Here is an 18772-nt window from a genome sequence, read left to right as displayed (position 1 = left end):
GAAATGGCATATATATATATATATATATATCAAAGAAACTGGAGGAGAAAGGACGGACCGCACTCACCATGGATCCATGGGGGTCCTACGATCCCGAGTAGGGAGAGGACCCAGAAAGAAATGCGCAATGCTCGCACGAGACGATGTGGAAAATATTTTATTTTTAATAGTAAAAACAGCCTGCACGGAGTGTGCAGAGCAAGAGGGGGCTGGGGAAGCAACAAACAGACAAGAGCAGGACGCCTGGTAAACGGCCCACCCACAACGCGTTTCACGCTCAACTGAGCGCTTGATCACGTGGTACAACAGAGTACACAGACACAAATAACAATAGCAAGTAGTCCATCATCTATGTTGGTTGAGTTAAAAGTACCATGGAAGACTGTTTTGCTGGCGGCCATATTGTGATGAGAAGTCAACAGTAAGCCAGCAGTATAGCACATATATCATCCTGGAATGAAGTAGAAAGATAATAGTACAGAAATAAAAATATGGTTATATACAGACTGCCAATATACCATGATGTAAATACCTAGTTGTGGAGTAACAAAATTGCATTCTGCACTTGCTGATAGTATGAAAGATTTATAATTTCTGCAAAACATATGGTCAGTCTGAGGGGAGGCTGAATGAGCTAAAAGAGAGAACAATGCCAGGCATAATCAAACTATGTATAAATCGAAGAAAGCCAAAAAATCGTAACATACATATGCACGATTGGACTTTGTGCCAAAAAAGCAAAGAGGCAAAATAGCAACATAAACATGTACAAAATGGCAGACATTGTAACTCATGTGTCTTAATAGACTGTTTATCAGGCTCAGTGCCGGAAAAAATAGCCATGGAAGAGCCATCAGATGATCAAAGAAATGAAGATGTTTGCAAGTTAGTCAACATTATAAATATGATAACAGAATGCGAGGCAGTAATCAATGTACCATTTCTATTTAAGGGTATTATACATTCAAACCCATAATAACAAAAGTGCAAGTGCAAGTTAATGGGGAACAGCATAAAAAGATGTGCAGCAAGGCAAGATCATACAAGCCCTTCCGGCATAAAGTGCGAATGCAGGTTGACCAATGGGCAGTATAAAAATTATTCAAGCCAGCAAGAGATACAAATAACATGATAAGAACTAGTCCACATTGGTACTATAATCCTAAATATATAATATAGTAAAGTGCAAGGCGACAGTCGATGTACCATATCAATCTAAGGACATAATGACATAATGAGCTAAAGTGCAAGTGCAAGTTAGTCAAAACCAGCATATCAAAATGTACAAAGAAGCAGGATCGCATAAGCGCGAATGCAAGTCAACCAATAGATAGCATAAAAATTGTATAGGTCAACAAAATTATGTAGACAAATGTAATTAATAATCATTTAAGCGGTTAACTGGCACATATTATCATAGCTAACATGAGTAAGCATTTTTATGCGGTTAACTGAATACCTCAAACTGAGGCATGTAAGCTTGAAGTAATCTTGTAAGACCAGATTAAAAAACACCAAAAATTGGACATGATAGACTACAGCGAAAATTGTGCATAGAAAACGTGTCAATGTGCAAAGGGGGTCGTGAAAATAACAACTTAAAAAATAAGACTAGAGGTATGACCTATCTCACTTGTGGACCTGAGTGGTGATATATCCATGATGGCAAAACAGGAGAAAAGGTCAGAACCGAGCACAGGTCATGAATTGGGAAAGAAAGAAAAAAAATGAATATATATGTATAAATAGCGAAAAACCACATGTATACTCCAAACGACAAAGGAAGGGAAAGTGGAACAATACTCATAAATGAAACAAGATACATTCTACTCGTCTGGGTAGGCTGAAGGCCAAATCAATAATTTCAGGAACACTACTCCAAATCAGACAAATACCATGTAACGTCTCCTATGTACCTATAAATGTATAAAGTTCCTCATCAAGATTATGGCCATTGGGGAACTTGGTATCGAAATCCAGAATAAATCTGGTCTCTAGCTGCCTTAATTTGAGCACACGATTCCCTCCTCTGGGGTGGATAGGAATATGCGCCACTGCAAAGAATTTAAGAAGAGAGTGGTCATTGTTGTGTTTTTCTTTAAAATGCTTGGCCATGGGGTATGCGGGATCAGAATTTTTGATTGCCCTGAGATGCTGTAATATTCTAAGCTTAAGCTTGCATGTCGTACTCCCGACATACCATCTCATACAGGGACAGGAGAGCACATAAACAACAAAGGTGGTGTCACAATTCATTGAATATTTGATCGGCTGATGGCATTGGGTAACCGGATGCAAGAAGAATTTGCACGTGATGGCATGAATGCAGGCCTTGCATTTGCAACATTTCGAAAATCCTATTGGGGATTCCATCAGCGATTTCATATAAGATGGATTGGTATTGATAGGTGACAAGAAACTGGAAACCAATTTGTCCCTAAGAGAGGGTACGCGTTTGTATGTAATGGTAGGGCGTTTGGAAAGTAGAGAACATAAGTCCTTGTCAATAGTGAGGATCCGCCAATGTCGTTCGATAATTTTACGGACATGATTAGAAGCATTGTCAAATGTTACAATCAGGCGGGGTTCATCATTGACAGTAGTTCTGGCGGGCTTGGTACTATATAGTAAGTGATCCCTAGAGAGTCCACGTGCTTTAGTGTAGGCCAGTTCTATAATTCTGGCCTCATACCCTTGCTGAATAAAATCTTTGGCCGCCAAGGCACAGTGATGATCAAAAGAAACCAGATCTGTGCAGTTCCTACGATATCTAATGAATTCCCCATATGGAATACTGTGTTTGCATGATGTAGGATGACAACTTGTGGCATGTAAAGGCAAACCAGTATTGGTTGGTTTTTTGTATAATGCTGTACATAAGCCAGCTCTCTCAAGAGTCACTACTACATCAAGGTAGACAATTTTAGTCGCACTATTGCATTCTGTGAAGCTCAGATTGGACATGTTGGTATTGATTAATTTCACAAACGATTGCCATTCAGCCTCAGTCCCCTTCCAAATGACGAACACATCATCAATGTATCGCCACCATGCAACAATGTGTGTAGCGAAACTAGATGAAAGTAAATCACTCAGGAAGGTGGCCTCCCACCATCCCATTGTTAGGTTTGCATACGAAGGAGCAAAAGTGCTGCCCATGGCAGTGCCTCTTACCTGGCGAAAAAAGGAACCTTCAAACAAAAAAACATTGTTGTTTAGGCAAAAGAAGAGCATTTCAAGAATCATAGAACTATGGCTGTAGAAATTCAATGAGCGGGTATCAAGAAAATATCTACAGGCATTCATACCAACTTGATGGTCAATGGAGATATATATATTTCCCATTGGTGGCTTGTGAATCTGTTTAGCATCAAGTTGTTTACTACAAAGTAAAAGATAGTCATCAAGAGGGATGCTCCTTGCATGCTATCTGTCAGGTGTATATTGTAAGTAAAACAAACACTGACCTGAATGCTGGAATCAGCGTTGCAGACTGTTCAGAATGAATCCCAATGACTATCCGATACCCTGGGTGTACGGGTACTCACAATACAATCTTAGTTTATGCCCTCAGATTGCATTGTGAGTACCCCCAGACATGTAGAATACTCACAATTAAATCTGAGCTGATGCCCACACATTGGATTATTTTTTTCTGATGTCAGTTTAGTCCCATGAGTGGAGCTGCGGATATGAATACGCTGCCACCAGACGCATCACGCGATAGTGGTAGGAAGAACTTTCCACACAGGCAACAACCAGGTCCTGAAACAGGCATTTGGGTGAGGTTGTATAAAATAATTACTTTTATTGTTCAGTTTAATTTGCTGCTCCGTATTTCCGCCACCGACTGTTCCATGTACGTTTTGCCACATTGCATGATCAGATTCCTATATCGAGACACCAACAAGGCATGCAATCATTATCTCTCAAGAGGCTATGCTGAAGAGTTCTGCAGCACACGCCAAAAATTCAAGCCAAAGACCTTGAAGAGATGTAACCAGCAGCATTGGGCAGTCTACGGAACTGAGACTTCTAAATCAGTTACATTCACAGAAGGCGCCAAAGACATAGTTGAGGTGAAGTAATTGGTGGCGGGGGTGATGGCTTCAGACATTGAGGAGAACAGGTTATAAGAGACTCCTCAAATGAAGGGGGCAAACAAAGCTCCTGCCCAGCTGTTCTCCATCATTGAAGTACTCCCCAAAAGGGCAACCCAGGAGCTACCACATGGCATGCACAGGGCTGGGGCACTGAATAAGCCTAAATCACTGCCACAAGAAGGAAAGTGTGCCAGTGCCCAGCCCACTCCACAATCAGGTGTTCAGTCCCAGGCTTGCATTCCTATTTTTGAAGATGGCAAAAACAAAAGGCGATTTATTAGATTGCTTGCAAGACAAACAGCAACCTATCCATTAACCCGTTCCCTTCTTACTAACCTGATGTGGCCTTAGACCCGAGTCCTTTACAGGGGCAGCAATTACATGATCACAGAACCGTTGAGATGGCTAGGACTAGGCCTTGCGACCCCCTAACCCCACCTCCTGCCTTAAACAAGCGATGGATTCATAAGGACATTAGTCCATTCTCTATCTATATCAGCCTCCAAAGATGATGTGGGACACTAGCACTTTTGGTTTACCTGAGGTTGTTTTGGAGCAATTCCGGTCTCTCCCTCTAAAACGAGATAGGACTTCCTCTCCGATGACGAATATTGGTATCTATGAACAGTAATTTGTTTAATCTGGCTTCTACCGGTGCGATCCACTGTCCTCAGTCCAACGGCCTTGTCCCAGTCCCCTCAGATTGCAAAAGGACTAGTAATCAGCAGTTTTTGGCATACATGTGCCGTCCAATACATAGCTGACAGGAATTGCCCACAGTGGAACAGGGGGCGCCCTCCAAATTGCTGCTAACAAAAGAAGAAATAAAATAAAACAAAATGACAGGGGCGTGGACTGATACCATAGGAAAAAGACAGCAGAGTAGTCCTTTGGGGAGATATCACCGAAAAGGCAAATCCCAACCACCCATCCTCTTGCTGCCCTGTCTGTTTTAATTGTTTATTTTGGGCCCAGGAAGCTACCACAACCCCCCCTCCCCCTTTTGTGCTTCTACTGCAACAATACACATTTTCTTTGTTCAAGCATTTAAGACATGTTCTTCCCTGCATATTTTATAGAGGGCAATTTAAGGAGTTGAGCAAATGCAAACTGGCCTTTAATTGTTCCTCAAAAATACAATCTCAGTGCAGAACTTTTATTCAATTTTGATGCTTATCAAGTAACGTAATGTTTGTTGCAGCTCAGAGGATTCTTTATGCATATTGCAAAGTACAGAGGATGGATACAAATCATCTTTAGGAGTACATGGAGTGGGCAATGTTGACAACTATTTTCCATTCTCCACTGCAACATTTACAACAGCACATAATGGTACCTGCTGGAAAAACAAAGAACTGTGTTACGCACATAGTTATAGTGAGATAAGGTTGTTCAGAGATTTCATTAACAATAAAACATATCACATCGTAGAGCGTTCACAGTTTGGCTGTATGGTGAGCAGCCCCAAACGCTTTCTTTGGCTCATTGGAAACTACTTCTAATACATCAGGCTTTTCTTAATATCTTCTTGACCTCTGGGATCAAACATATTATTGAACCTTCTGGGCACCACCTTGGGCCATTCCTGAAAAAACCTATATGCAGATAGTTGGAATTTCTCTCTACTGCTAGCCAGAACCCATGAAACAGTTGCATGCCTGTGCGTATCACAAAATTAATGTTGGCTGTCAGTGTGTACACTAATTAATCGCATATATCTTCTTTCTGAAATACCCTACCATTCAATGTTATTCCTGCTGTTATTCCGTCCCAATAACAATCCTATTCCCCACCAGCATCATCTGTCTTCACAGTTATTAAGACATTGCAGCTGGTGGGTTGGAGAGGCCATCATTTCCAAGTTCAGCCTGTTCCTAACCACAAGTCAGAGGCTATCCCAGAGGCAGAGGTGAGGTATCACGCAGAACGTCTGTGAGTCACCAAGTCCCAGTTGCATCATGCCTACAGACCAGGATTGATCTTGCTGGCGGGGGCAATACACCTTGTATTGGCTCCTTTGCCTCTCACTTTTCACACTTCCATCTGCAGTACTGTCAGAAGTCTCTCCAGGGCCAAGGTTTTCCGATATTCCCGAATCACTCCACAGCACTCTCAGCGAGATATTCTGCAGTATGTCTTCACGGATGCTTGCGCAGCTCAGCGTTCAGATAATCTTGTACTTCTTCACAAGCAACATCCCAGTGAAGCTTTCGGACAGAGCAAATTACTCAGTTTATTAAGTGTACCAAAGCATCTCGAATCAGTGTACTGAGAGTTCCGATGATGTGTAACTCACCAATATTTGCTACCAGTGTTGGTGAGCTGTGGCCGAGAGATGAACCCTGTCCTCATTCTAAGCGGCCCAAACATCCATCTAACTCCTGCCCCTGGTATGTTCTCCAAGCTGCAAGGGGAGGATAAGCACCATCCCAGACACAATCTGCTAATTCCCTTTTCCTTCTTCCCCTGTGTAATTGTTCAGACGGCTGCTGTAACCGAAGGGCCGCCCCCCTCGGTACAATTGGGAAACTGTGATGTAACCTGAAATGCAATAAGCGAATTATGAAAATCATGGCAGCAAAATAAGTGTTAAGGATAACATAATCGAACCCCAATATATTTATTTTGCTGACAGCGACATGCCAAGGGGATGGACGAAGAATATGAGTGTTATTCCAAAAATCACTGATTTTCAAACACAGGAGAAGCTAAGTACTGGATCAACATGCAGGTCTGATTAGCTAGCTGTGTTTTATACTGACACAGTGCATTAAGTTGTTAACAGAAAACAACACAATTCTGTAGAAACATTAACATTATTTCCCATCACTACACTTTGATCTTCTAAGGTAGAACTGCCTAGTACAGCCACACTATGAAAGCCCAACGGTAGCTTTAGTATAGTGACACTGTTGCTTTCATTTGAACCCCAAAGCCTCACTCTCACCACATATAGTGGTAGCGATAGACAGCCCTGCCAAGATGGCCATGAGCCAATAATCTCTGCGACACCTCTTTGGTCCGGAAAACAATCCTGACACTCCCTGGCTGACTTGAGCCCTTGTAAGTGGTGACAAGACATGCAAGAGTCCCACCCGTAACTGGGCGAAATGTGTAGATGACTGCACGCTGGGAAGCCGAGATATAGACAAGGACACCAGAGGCCCAGCCGCATGGCGACCTTGGTGGTGAAGGAGACGGCCCTAGGAGGAACACAAGGTTCAGCCCAGTCGTGAGCCTGGTTGTGAGCTGCGGGATCCAATCCGCAGGGTCGGAGCACATACAAGGGACTGTGGCTCGGACCCCTGGGATATATGCACGTTTTCGGAGGTCAGAGATCCGGTACGCTACAACGAGGGACGTGGCAGCAAACAAAGATAGTGCAAGGGCCTGTGGCCCGATGGCAGACTAGCAACCTAGGGAACAGGGCTTGCCCGTCATGGAGCACTCGGAGGCAGAGGGAAGCCAGAAACCTCCAGGACAGAGGTCGAGCATCAGTACAGGTCCCAAGCGGCTTAGCCGTATCTACAGAGTGCTCTGGCAGAGTAGAACATCAGACTGTGGCAACAACCGCTGCGAGCGGGACTCGGCCAGGCACCCACTTAATGTGCCTCACTCCAAAGGCTGGGGCAATCTCCCCATAAGGCGCCAGCTCTGGTGGACCATAGGAGGGGACCAGACAAGGACGCGCCCTGTACCCTGCCAACTTCCCAGAGCGCATTGGGAGAAAGACCAAGCAGGTCCCGCACAGTCAGGAGGGGGCCGCCACCTCCGATTAGCTGCAATTGCCTCTACCCCTTGGGAGGCCACTAGTGTACCATCGGAACGAGGATACATTTTGTTGCAGAGAAGAGCGCCTAACCATACCACCCAGACATTGGCAGAGAAACCTCAGGAGGTGAGTCTGCGATCCAAGGAACTCCCGAAGACTGCGGGACATCGACGAACTCAGACAGGAGGTGAGAAACACCAGAGTGAACCAAGCTCGAGCTGGCTAAACGGGTGGGGCCCTGGAGGAGTGAGGCACCAACAGGATCAACCAATACAGACCGGGCTATCACCCACAGCAGTCAGTGAAATCGCCAGACACCCACACAAGGTACGTGCCTGCCCCAGGGATCTGTTGAGGCCAGGCCACACAATATCAGACACCTGTGGCTGCAATCCGAGTCACCCCCTCTCTCCCATAAAATGCAGAACAAGTAGTGATACAGGACGGGCTTCAGGGAAGAACCCTTATCTCAGCTAACCCCTCAATCACACTGGGGCATTGAATGTGAGCTGGGCCCCAACAAACAACTACCCTGACAGACATCCTGCCCCTAAACATAGCCTCTTCCCTCCCTCTCCTGAGACCACAAAATTGCTGACACAAAGAGGACACACCACCTTATATACGTCAGAGGGTGGAATAAGGATACAAGGAGCCAGCAAGCCGGCGAAGGGTTGCATCAGGAAACGGGGAGAGGTAGTGGGGTGGTCAGATACACCGGAACATAATACAAGGTGGACATTAAGGCACTGTTGGAAGGTAGCTAACAGATGGACGAAGCGGGACACGTGAAGCAGACCTACGGGGGGGGCACCTGGAAGCCAGGTCAACGACAGAAGGCATAGAGTTGGAAGCCAATACACTTCTCTGGGGAATTGTGACCCATTACCAAATGGCGGATCCTATGAAACAACGACATACCCCTCTCAGTTGCTAGACAGGATGTCCAAAGCCAGCAAGGGAGGGAAGCAACAATCCAAACTACAATTTGACACTCCTTCTCACTCCAAGAACCATAGGACCATGGACGATTTGCCGAGCGGGAGCACCCAACCCACGGAACATGACACCTACGGGGCATTCCGAGATATCAAGGAAATGTTTAACCATCTGCAGAACAGTATACAATCGTTGGATGGAAAAATGGATATCCTAACATGCAAAGTGGACCACATGGAGGTCCGGCTAGATAAACATGGGGAAAGATTAGATGAAGTGGAAGGTCGCGCCTCGGTGGTCAAGGAAGAATGCTCTTCCACGCCCAGAGAAATGACACAAGTGAGACGAGTATTGAAAGAACTAGCTGACAAGCAAGACGACCTCGAATCTAGATCCAAGAGGAACAACCTAAGGATAGTAGGAGTGCTGGAATTTGCAGAGCAGAATGTATGGTGTCTCTGGTCGAGGAGATCCTGAAGGAGACACTTGGAGCTGAAGAATTGTCGGTGGAATTCATAGTGTGAAGAGCACACAGGATACCTAGTGGGAAAAGGCCAAAACCTGGGGTCTCTCTGCACCCCATTATAGACTTTATACTGAACTATCAAGATAGGGATCTCGCCCTCCGCAAAGCAAGGGAAAAGGGACCTTTGTCATACAAAGGGGACACTATCAATCTTTTCCCAGATTTCTCAGACAGGTTACACGCCTCTCAGAGAACATATGTGGATGTGAAGAAACGTTTACGAGAGAGAGGCATACGGTATGCCATGATGTTCCCAGCTAAACTACAGATTGAACATGAGGACCAAGTACTCTTTTTTCATACTCCAGACAAGGCCATTGCTTTCCCGGAACAACTACCAAGGAACCCCAGACAACGGGGAAAGAACAGATGACACTGCATATAATGTAATAGGTTCCCACCAGTTGTCCTCTTGACAGCATGTTGGGAAATTAAACCCGATGTCACCCAGGCAGTGAGTGCTGGTACAACGGGGTGTGGTGGATGGCTGGGCATCTAGCAACCCCTCATGTGGAAGCTTAAGTTTGAAGGGGGGCGATATATGTTGCTGAGCTTTTGGGGTTGTCAGCGGGGAGCAGGCGAGGGAGCTTTTATTACTGACGGGTTGGGGTTGTCAGTGGGGGCGGGCGAAGGATGGGAGGGCTGCAGGGGGGAGTAAGAAGGTACAGAGGAGATAGGGGTAGAGGGTATGGTTGGGAGCATACACAAGTCCTGAGTGCCACTCAATCACGCTGAGCTACGCGATGCCAGAGGTGTAAATGTTTTCTAAGCTAAGGAATCATGGACAGGGATGTTGACACAGAGTAGTAGTGATTGGGTCACTTAGAAATACCGTGGGCGGGTTGAATTGCCTGCCCAAGTGTCGTAAAGTCCTGCTATATATGCAAAGACACCAGGTGGGGATAGCATTCCTACAGGAAACGCATCTAACAAAGGAAGTAGAATCAACATTTGGGAAAGACTGGGATGCCACTGCTACTTATCTTACTTGTCGTACGACAGGGGGGTGTGCATACTTGTTCATAAGTCTATCGGGTTCCGGATGATCTCTACGATTAAAGATCAGGAGGGGCGCTGCCTGATAGTACATGGAATCATACAAGGTGAACTATATACCCTGGTCAATCGCTATGGCCCAAATCAGGACAACACAGGAGCCCTAGAGTGGATTGACATCCAGCTAGGAAGGTTCACACCCGGGGAATTAATTCGGGCAGGTGACTTCAACATGGTCATGGACCGAGTTCAGGACCGCACTGGGGGGGCCACCAGTAGGCACCCAAAGGGACCAATAAACGTAAGGGTATGTGCCTTACATGGGAAGGGTCCATGTGTTTAAATCCCCGCAAAAATATCGCAATACAAAAATATCGCCATATTTTTGCGGCGATAATGACCCATGGACCCTGCGGGGGACACTCTTGCAACCCCCACATTATTTAAGAATGTGCGGGGGACACCCCCGCAACCCCCGCTCCCACAAATAATCCCCCCCAAAAATATCACCTATGGCGAGACAAACGGCCATATGTACAGCGATATTTTTGGTGGGGATATTTTGTAGGGATAACCATGGGAAATTGTCTGTGTGTGTAGAATTAGAAACCAAGCAGCATATGGGTATACATACCACTCATCTGTCCACAATTTGGAATCCCAGTTGGATTTCTTCCTGGTCTCTCACACTCTGATGGGCACAGTGATGGGGGTGGACATCCTAGGGCACACACTAGCAGATCACGCCCCAGTGTTACTAATTGTGGAGCTAAAGGGCAGAGGGAAAGAAAGGGCTCCCTAGCTATTTAAGCGCAAAGGGCTGACGGATGTACTGTTTCGGGAGGGCCTGTCTCGGACAATAGACACATTCTTTTTTTTCTTCTTGTTTTATTTGTATTTGGTTTATACGAAAACCTTTACAAACATATAAAACCATGTGTTGTTACATACACAAGATTGATTCTAACAATTAAAATCCTAATACGCACATATATGTCACAATCTCCTCCAGTTCTTTGTGCAAAAAAGCAAATGTGCAATTCCAGATAATTACATGTAAAATCCGACTTTCGGCATAGTGACCTATAATTTTATGCAGATTTAAAAATTATTGTGTAGGTAAACTTTGTAAGACCCAGATTCCTCCATTAGTGTTGAGTGAGGATCTAGATTTAAAATCAGTTGTGAGCCCATTTTGTGACACATCTGTGGCTACACTGCTTAGATGCATGACTAATACAAGCAGCAGCAGACGGAACCACACACTAGACATGATACTGGGCATTCACCAAGGGGATCAGTTCAACATTGATTGCGCTCAGGAGACATGTGAGTGAAAGAACCAAAGATGTGTTCTCCCCCCACATACATCATATCCAGAGAAAGTCTCTAGAGAAACTGGTTTCCCCAACGTTGAATTTGTCAAAGGCTAACATTCTAACAGATTCATAGTGGGAACACCCAATAACGAGATGTTGCAGAGTTTCACTTTGACTACTGCACAGATAAAAGCGACAAGTGCCAGTAGACATTATAACAGCTTTGGAACCCCAATGTTTCATACATGCATTAGTATTAAATTTATCAGGTTTGAATCTGAAGAACAGTGAGTGAGCTTTCTTGCAAGGAAGAGGAATGCAGGGTTCTCTTTTTAATAAAGCGCGCATATTCCTTATACGTACTGTATTTGCTGAGAGCCTCAATAGCGCATGCCCAGTCCTAGTTGTAACGTTTTTTTACGTAATCTGGACGTGTAATGAGGTCATGTTTGTTTGCATCTATTTTGTTCAAGAGTATTTTCATTTTCACCTCAAACCGTGATGAAGATGCAGGATAAGCATCAACAAGCATCTGAGATAAGTCTAGGTACAGCGAGTTTTGGGATGAGTTGATCATTTTTGAATAATTGTTCATCAATCTCCAGTGATATTTTGAAGATAAAGAAATAAGCCCAAGTTCATGTCTAGGAATAGAGTTGGGCAGTGAGTTGGCTAATCCCAAGGTTTGTTTCCAGGTGCAACCCTGAAGTTGATCCAATATTTTATCTGTGTCAACCAGACACATGTCGAGTCCATATAAGAGAATCGATTCATCCTTAAGGATATACAATTCTATCGCCGGCATACCAGAGAATTTCCAGTACTTTCTAAAGATAAATTTTCATCTGAGAGAGAAGTGGTCTTAGTTTTTGATTAAGAGAGTTCTTCCACATGGCTATTGATGATGCATCACAAAGATTATAGCCTAGGTACCGTAATTCAAGTGTGCGTTCAATTGTGATGCCTTCTATTGACCATTTGAAAGAGCTAACCTTTTTGCTACCAGTGAAAATAACAATCCTAGATTTGCTGGCATTAGAATGTAAGTTGTATTTGTGGGCGTAGATCGAGAACATTTGAAGTTTGTTTTGCAATCCAAAAGACATTTTATCGCAGAAAATCAGGTCATCAGCAAATGCCATTCAGTGGAGATGGATTTTTCCAAGCCTGACAGGAAAGATGTTGTCATGTTGCCAGACAGGGGTGTTGCTAGGTCTGGAAAAGGTACGGGGCCATGCTATTGCCAGGACTGTCGGGACTCGGGGCTAGCTAACCTTTTGGTTCTAGCCCCTGAGATTCTATCTGAGGCTACAACCAAAAGACCAGGGGCTATAGCCCCCTCAGCTCCCCCTAGCAACGCCTCTGTTGCCAGACATCATTGAGGTTGCACAGATAAAGACTGAAAAGGGTTGAAGCCAAGTTGCAACCTTGTTTGACTCCTGTAAAGGTAGGGATTGCATCCGTCAATGCTCCTTCCTGGTTAATTCTCACCATGCAACACGTATTACAATGTAACATAGAAATTATGAGAATGATGTTAGGAGGGATGCCAAACTTTGTCATTTTGGCCCAAAGAGAATTACGTATGCAACAAACAAAAGCTGAGATCATGTCAAGGGATGCCATGTAAACTGGTCCACTGTCAACTTGCTTTGTAGTTTCAAGAATGTGGGAAGGAATAGTGGCATTAGGAGCCAACCCCATATTTTTTCAAAAGCCTATTTGAAAGCGTGATAAAATGTTGGGATCCTGAATGTACTTTTCAAGTTCATTAAGGATTAATATAGAAAACACTTTAGATGAGGCATCCATAAGGACAATTGGCCTGTAGTTTGAGGGATCTGAAGGGTTGGCTTTTTTGAAGATGGGTATGATGATGGATAAAAGCAAGACTCTGGAATTCGCTTAGTTTTAAAGATAGAATCATCATTGGCTTTTGGAATGGAAGCCCAGAAATGGGGATCAGATTTAAACACGCAAGATGGAATCCCATCCGGCTGGGGAGCTTTAGATTAGTTCAATTTAGATATTGCCCACTGAATATCGTCCGCGGACCATAGACTATGCCCCATTATTGAAGTATCAAGGTTATTGTATGGTACATCAGTGTTTGCAGATGGAATCTGATACGTTTTTATCAGATGGTTTTTCCAAACCTCTGCCGAAATGGAGGAGTTCATTGTAGCAGTAGAAGTATTTGTCACACTTCTCAACATTGCCCAAATAGATTTTGTATTATGCTTACTCAGATGTCAAATCATTTTTTGGTTGTCAACAATGTGTAAATTCAATTTTCTTCAAATATGACTGAGTGATCTGTTTTTTAGAGCTTGTGTATCGTGAAGTTGTCATCACCAAATCTCTAAGATCCCTCAGCTTTTTGTTTTCCTTCCGTTTTAAGTTTGCAACATCTATGTTAAATGTGTAATTATGACATTGATTGGTTGTCATATTTATTTTGCCAAGTTATTAAGCAGAGATTTTATGATGGCATTATTGCGTTCCTCTACTTGTTGGCTAGCCAAACCATGATGAAACGCATCTGCCTCGGAGATGATTGCTTTTGTGACCTGTTCCGTTAGTTGTTTACAAAGTTTAATGTTCCAGTGAACAGATAATGCGGTGCACTCAAATTCAAGAAGCGCTAATACAGGGTCAATTTCATGTACATTGTATTCTAAGTTCACATTCAAATTTATGATTGTATGATCGCCTAAGCCAGGGTTGCTCGTTGTCACAAGCTCACAAGAGCTAAGTAGATTTGTGGACACACGAAAATAATCTATGTAAGACTTGTGAAAGTCTCTTTGACAAGTGAAAGTATATTCTTTGTTTTCTATATCCGCAAGTTGGATGTCCCAGTCCACTAGCTGGGTCACCAATCACTTCCCTCTGAGCGAGGAGGAGGATTCGCAGTTGGAGATTGCCTTAAAATGCTTCTTGGTAGGGGGTTAATACAGGTAGAGTTGAAATCACCACCTATAGCCACCTCATACTGCGGACTGCAAGGAAAAGCATCTTCCAAGAGCGTATCTAAGTGTCATAACATAATCGCTTGAGAGTATTTGCCGGATTCGAATATATACAAATTATCAGAAAGGAAATGTGTTCTACGCCATGTGTGGTTAATTCTATGGCCAGCAGTTCTTCCGAGGAAAGGCTCATCTTAGTGTGGGCTTTCATATTGTTATCAACAAGGACTGCCAAACCACCAGATGTCTGCCCGTGGATCCTATCTTAGCTGTTGCAGTATCAGTCGTATAGCCATTCAGGTGAAAGTGTTGTAGCTTCATAGTTTCTTGAAGCAGAATTACTGATGGTTTATTGCAGTTTTTAGTTGAATTGAACCAGGAATATAAATTCTTGTAGCCACATGAATTCCAAGTTTTTAAGGTCATTACTTTAAGGCTATGATTCCGTATTAGCATTTTTAATAATCAAAAAACTTTTAATTAGAGGTTCCACCCATGCAAAGTCCTTAACAGCACTGGCTAAGGAAGAGAACTGGGACATTAACTCGTCATTAGGCAGTTCTAAATTATCATTGCTATGTGTTCCCCTAGTGTGTGATAGATGCTTCTTGCTGGGTATTTGTTGAGGCTCATCATGGTCGAGAGCTATAACATTCAATTTGTGTGGTGGATTGATTAGCAAAGGAGAGGGAGAGGTAGCCATAGGTGTATGAGCATCCCTTGTGATGGAAGAAGCAGGTGACAAGGGAGGATCTGCGTGATCTGACCGTGGCTGCTTTTACCGCGACTGAAATATTCGCATTAGAAATGCACGAACACAAAATGTTCGTACATTTGCCATGCAAACATGCAGGAGTTTCCCCCGCAACCCCGGCTCACTATACTGTATAGTATAGTGAGCGGGATGTTGCGGTGGACAACCCCGCAGCCCCTGTTTTTTTTTCTTTTTCTTTCTTTTTTTCCCCTGTTCTGTTGGGAGAGCTCGGGGGTGTCACCCGCAACCCCCGCTCACTGTAGTGAGCGGGATGTTGCAGGGGACACCCGCCCAGCCCCCCGCAGCCTTTTTTTTTCAATTTTATTTTTCATACCGACCCCACCAAGACACCAAAACACATACCACGAAAAATTCGAACTTTTGGTAGTTAGAACTTTTCGTGGTGTGTTTTAGGTCTTTAGGTAGGGTCGGTAATTTTTTTTCAGACATTTCATCCTATTCCGACAAGGGATGTTCCAGTGAAGTTGAATTTGGGTGCGAGTTGTTATAAAGATGAATTTCGTCGATCGCACTTGATAGATAAGGTGAGGGTGAAGAGGGGCCAAGAGACAGTCCGACTCTTTTTCTCAATTCAGCTATGACGGCGGGAGCCAGCATGGAAACGTCAGAAACAGAGTTGTTAAAGCATTCAGCCGGATTTGACATCAAGGAAGTGTTGGAGTGATTACTCAGTCGGTTCAAATGCCCTTGGTGTGCTGGAGTATCAATATCATAAACTTCATGTAAGGAGCAAGATAGAGATTCACGTTTGACAGTAGATGAGTGATGGACTTGGGCAAGAGCATGCAAGGATTGTTAATCTTGACAACTTCTAAGGAAGAGCTACCACCACTTTGTTTATTTAACAGTGGCAATTCGTAGTTGGGCGTATGTTTTGGCTGGCTGGCTGATATAAACAATGTCCACCACGTACAACAATTAAGCATGTAAGCGGAAATACATCAATTCATTTAGCAGTCCACAGCGTACAAGTATTACACAGGAAAGCGTGGTTGTCTCCACATAGGTTTGCTGGTGTTAATAATTGGTTGAGTGGAGTTTGCAAGTGAGTAGCAAGTAAAAGTGCTTCGTTTAAATGGCACACTCGATACAACTTCTCTGTGACAATTGCCAGAGGCATTAGCAGGATGAAATAATTGTTATAAACAAGAAAAGTCACAGCATGTATGTTAGCACAAAGGAAGTCTTGCCGCAGTGCAAAATGCAGTGTGAAAGCTTCAGACAGCTCTGGCGAACTTCAAATATGAAAGAGAAATAGAAAAACAAAAGGCAGCAGTAAGGCCTGCTCCCAGCCACCACAGCCGAACAGCCAAATAGGCACTTCCTGGCACTTCTCGGTGCGCGCCCGTGCCTTTTTGTAGAGTGATGTGGGGGCTAGTGGGCGGAGTTTGCCCTGAATGGTAAACATAAAGATAAATAGAGGTGAATTAGAAACGTACGTATACCTAAGTATACTACTATAAGTCCATTGACTTCCAGTGTAAGGTATAGTGCTCCCAGCTGAAAGTGTTGCACCTGTGATATGTGAACAGTCCTAGTGATGCGATGACAACACTTCTGTAGCAAGGGTCAGGCGAGCAGCGTTCCAGGCCAAACAGGCACTTCCTGGCCCTTCTCGGTGCGCGCGCCCGTACCTATTTGTAGAGTGATGTGGAGGGCGGTGGGGGGAGCGTGCCCTGGCATATGCAAACAGGCTAGTGATGCGCTGACAACACTCCTGTAGCGAAGGTCAGGCGAGCAGCGTTCCAGGCCAAACAGGCACTTCCTGGCCCTTCTTCATCCCACAAAGCACTTCCCTTAGAACCATTCAGGGTCTCCGTTTGCCAACCACAGCTCTATCATTCTCCAGCCCACAGGACACCTTATTTCCTCCACTACTCTAAGCCAATCACTTCCCAACCCAATTGACCTTTTCCCTGGAGCCTTCTAGGTCTTGCTTTTTCCAGGCAACTGGGTCTCCTGATTCCCCACCTTCAGAGCCTGCTTTATCCAGCCTCCTGGGCCCTCTCTGCATTCCAATATCTCCTCCTTACCCTAGCCTACTGTCTCCTGCTCCCCCCAGGGGCTCTGCTCGAGTCTCTGGTCGCCTGCTTATTCTCTTCACCTCTCCAACCAGCTCAAAATGACCTGTTTTTCTTGGCTCCACCAACTACTGACTGATCCCGTAGGTTTTTATAGGGCTTTTGACCCTCCTTTAGACCCCTCTGGTCTAATTAGAATCAGGTGTGGTAGGACATTTCTGAGCGTATTAGAGTGGGGGTGTGTAAGGGAATATAGTGTCTGTGAGCCTGGTGGTGCAACGCCATACAAGGTTTTGAACACAAGTAGAAGCACCTTGAACCGGGATCAGGGTTTCATGGAAAGTCATCCGGTATAGAGGCAGTGATTGGAGGTGGGGATGAGCAAGGTGGGTATTATGGAGGAGAAAATGGGAGGCCTAAAAGGAGGCTGGCGCAGAAGTCAAGGCAACTGATTATCATGGCTATAATAAGAGTCTTAGCAGATGTGTAAATGATGAGGCGCGCATTTTCCTAATAGTCAACAGGCCACTGTCAAGGTAGAAGTGATAGATTGGTTAAGGCTAACATCAGTCAAAAGGGACCCAGAGCTTGAATATGTTGGGGCCAGGGAAAATAAAACCACAAAGAAAAAAGAAAGGTGATGGGTGGGGAGGTGGGTCATTGGAGGCAGGAAGATAGAAGACTGAAGCCTTGGTGGAATTTAGTATGATAACCAAGTGCCCTCCACTGAAAGATAGAAGACAAGTCAGACAGTTAGATAGGTGGGCAGAGGGTCCAGGAGTAAATGTAGGGAAGAAGACGATTTGCCTGTCATCAGCAAATAGTTGGTAGGAGAATCCAAAGGAGAAGCTGAGTCACCCAAGGAAGAGGTTTAAAGGGTGAATAATAGAGGATGAAGGAGGGAGTCTCGAGATACGCTGACAGGTTGGAGGATTTTAAAATAGGTATTAGCATTTCATTAAATAGAGAAAAATCTTCATGAGAGACAGGAGGCAAACCATTTGAACGTGGTTCTCTGGATGCCGATGCTGACAAGGGTCAGAAGGACCAAGGATGGTCGACCATGTCGAAGGCAGCCGAAAGGGCAAGAAGGGTGAGTCTGGAGGATAGCTTACCATTGTATGTAGAGGTAAGAAAGTAAGAAACATAGTTGAGGTCGATTCTGTAGATTGATGACTACAAAACCCACATTTGAGAGGGTTAGCGAGATGGTTGAATTCGAGGTAAGAGGTGATCATATTGAAGACAAGTCATTTGAAGATTTTTGATTAGTGAGGGAGGAAAGATAAAAAGGGTAGTTGGCAGGATTATTGGGGTCTGTAGAGGACTTTTTAGGATGGCAAGGAGAG

The sequence above is a fragment of the Ambystoma mexicanum genome, chromosome 3p, assembly GCF_040938575.1.
Source record: "Ambystoma mexicanum isolate Mex_15411 chromosome 3p, UKY_AmexF1_1, whole genome shotgun sequence".
Taxonomy (NCBI): domain Eukaryota; kingdom Metazoa; phylum Chordata; class Amphibia; order Caudata; family Ambystomatidae; genus Ambystoma; species Ambystoma mexicanum.
This window is presented reverse-complemented; position numbering follows the sequence as displayed.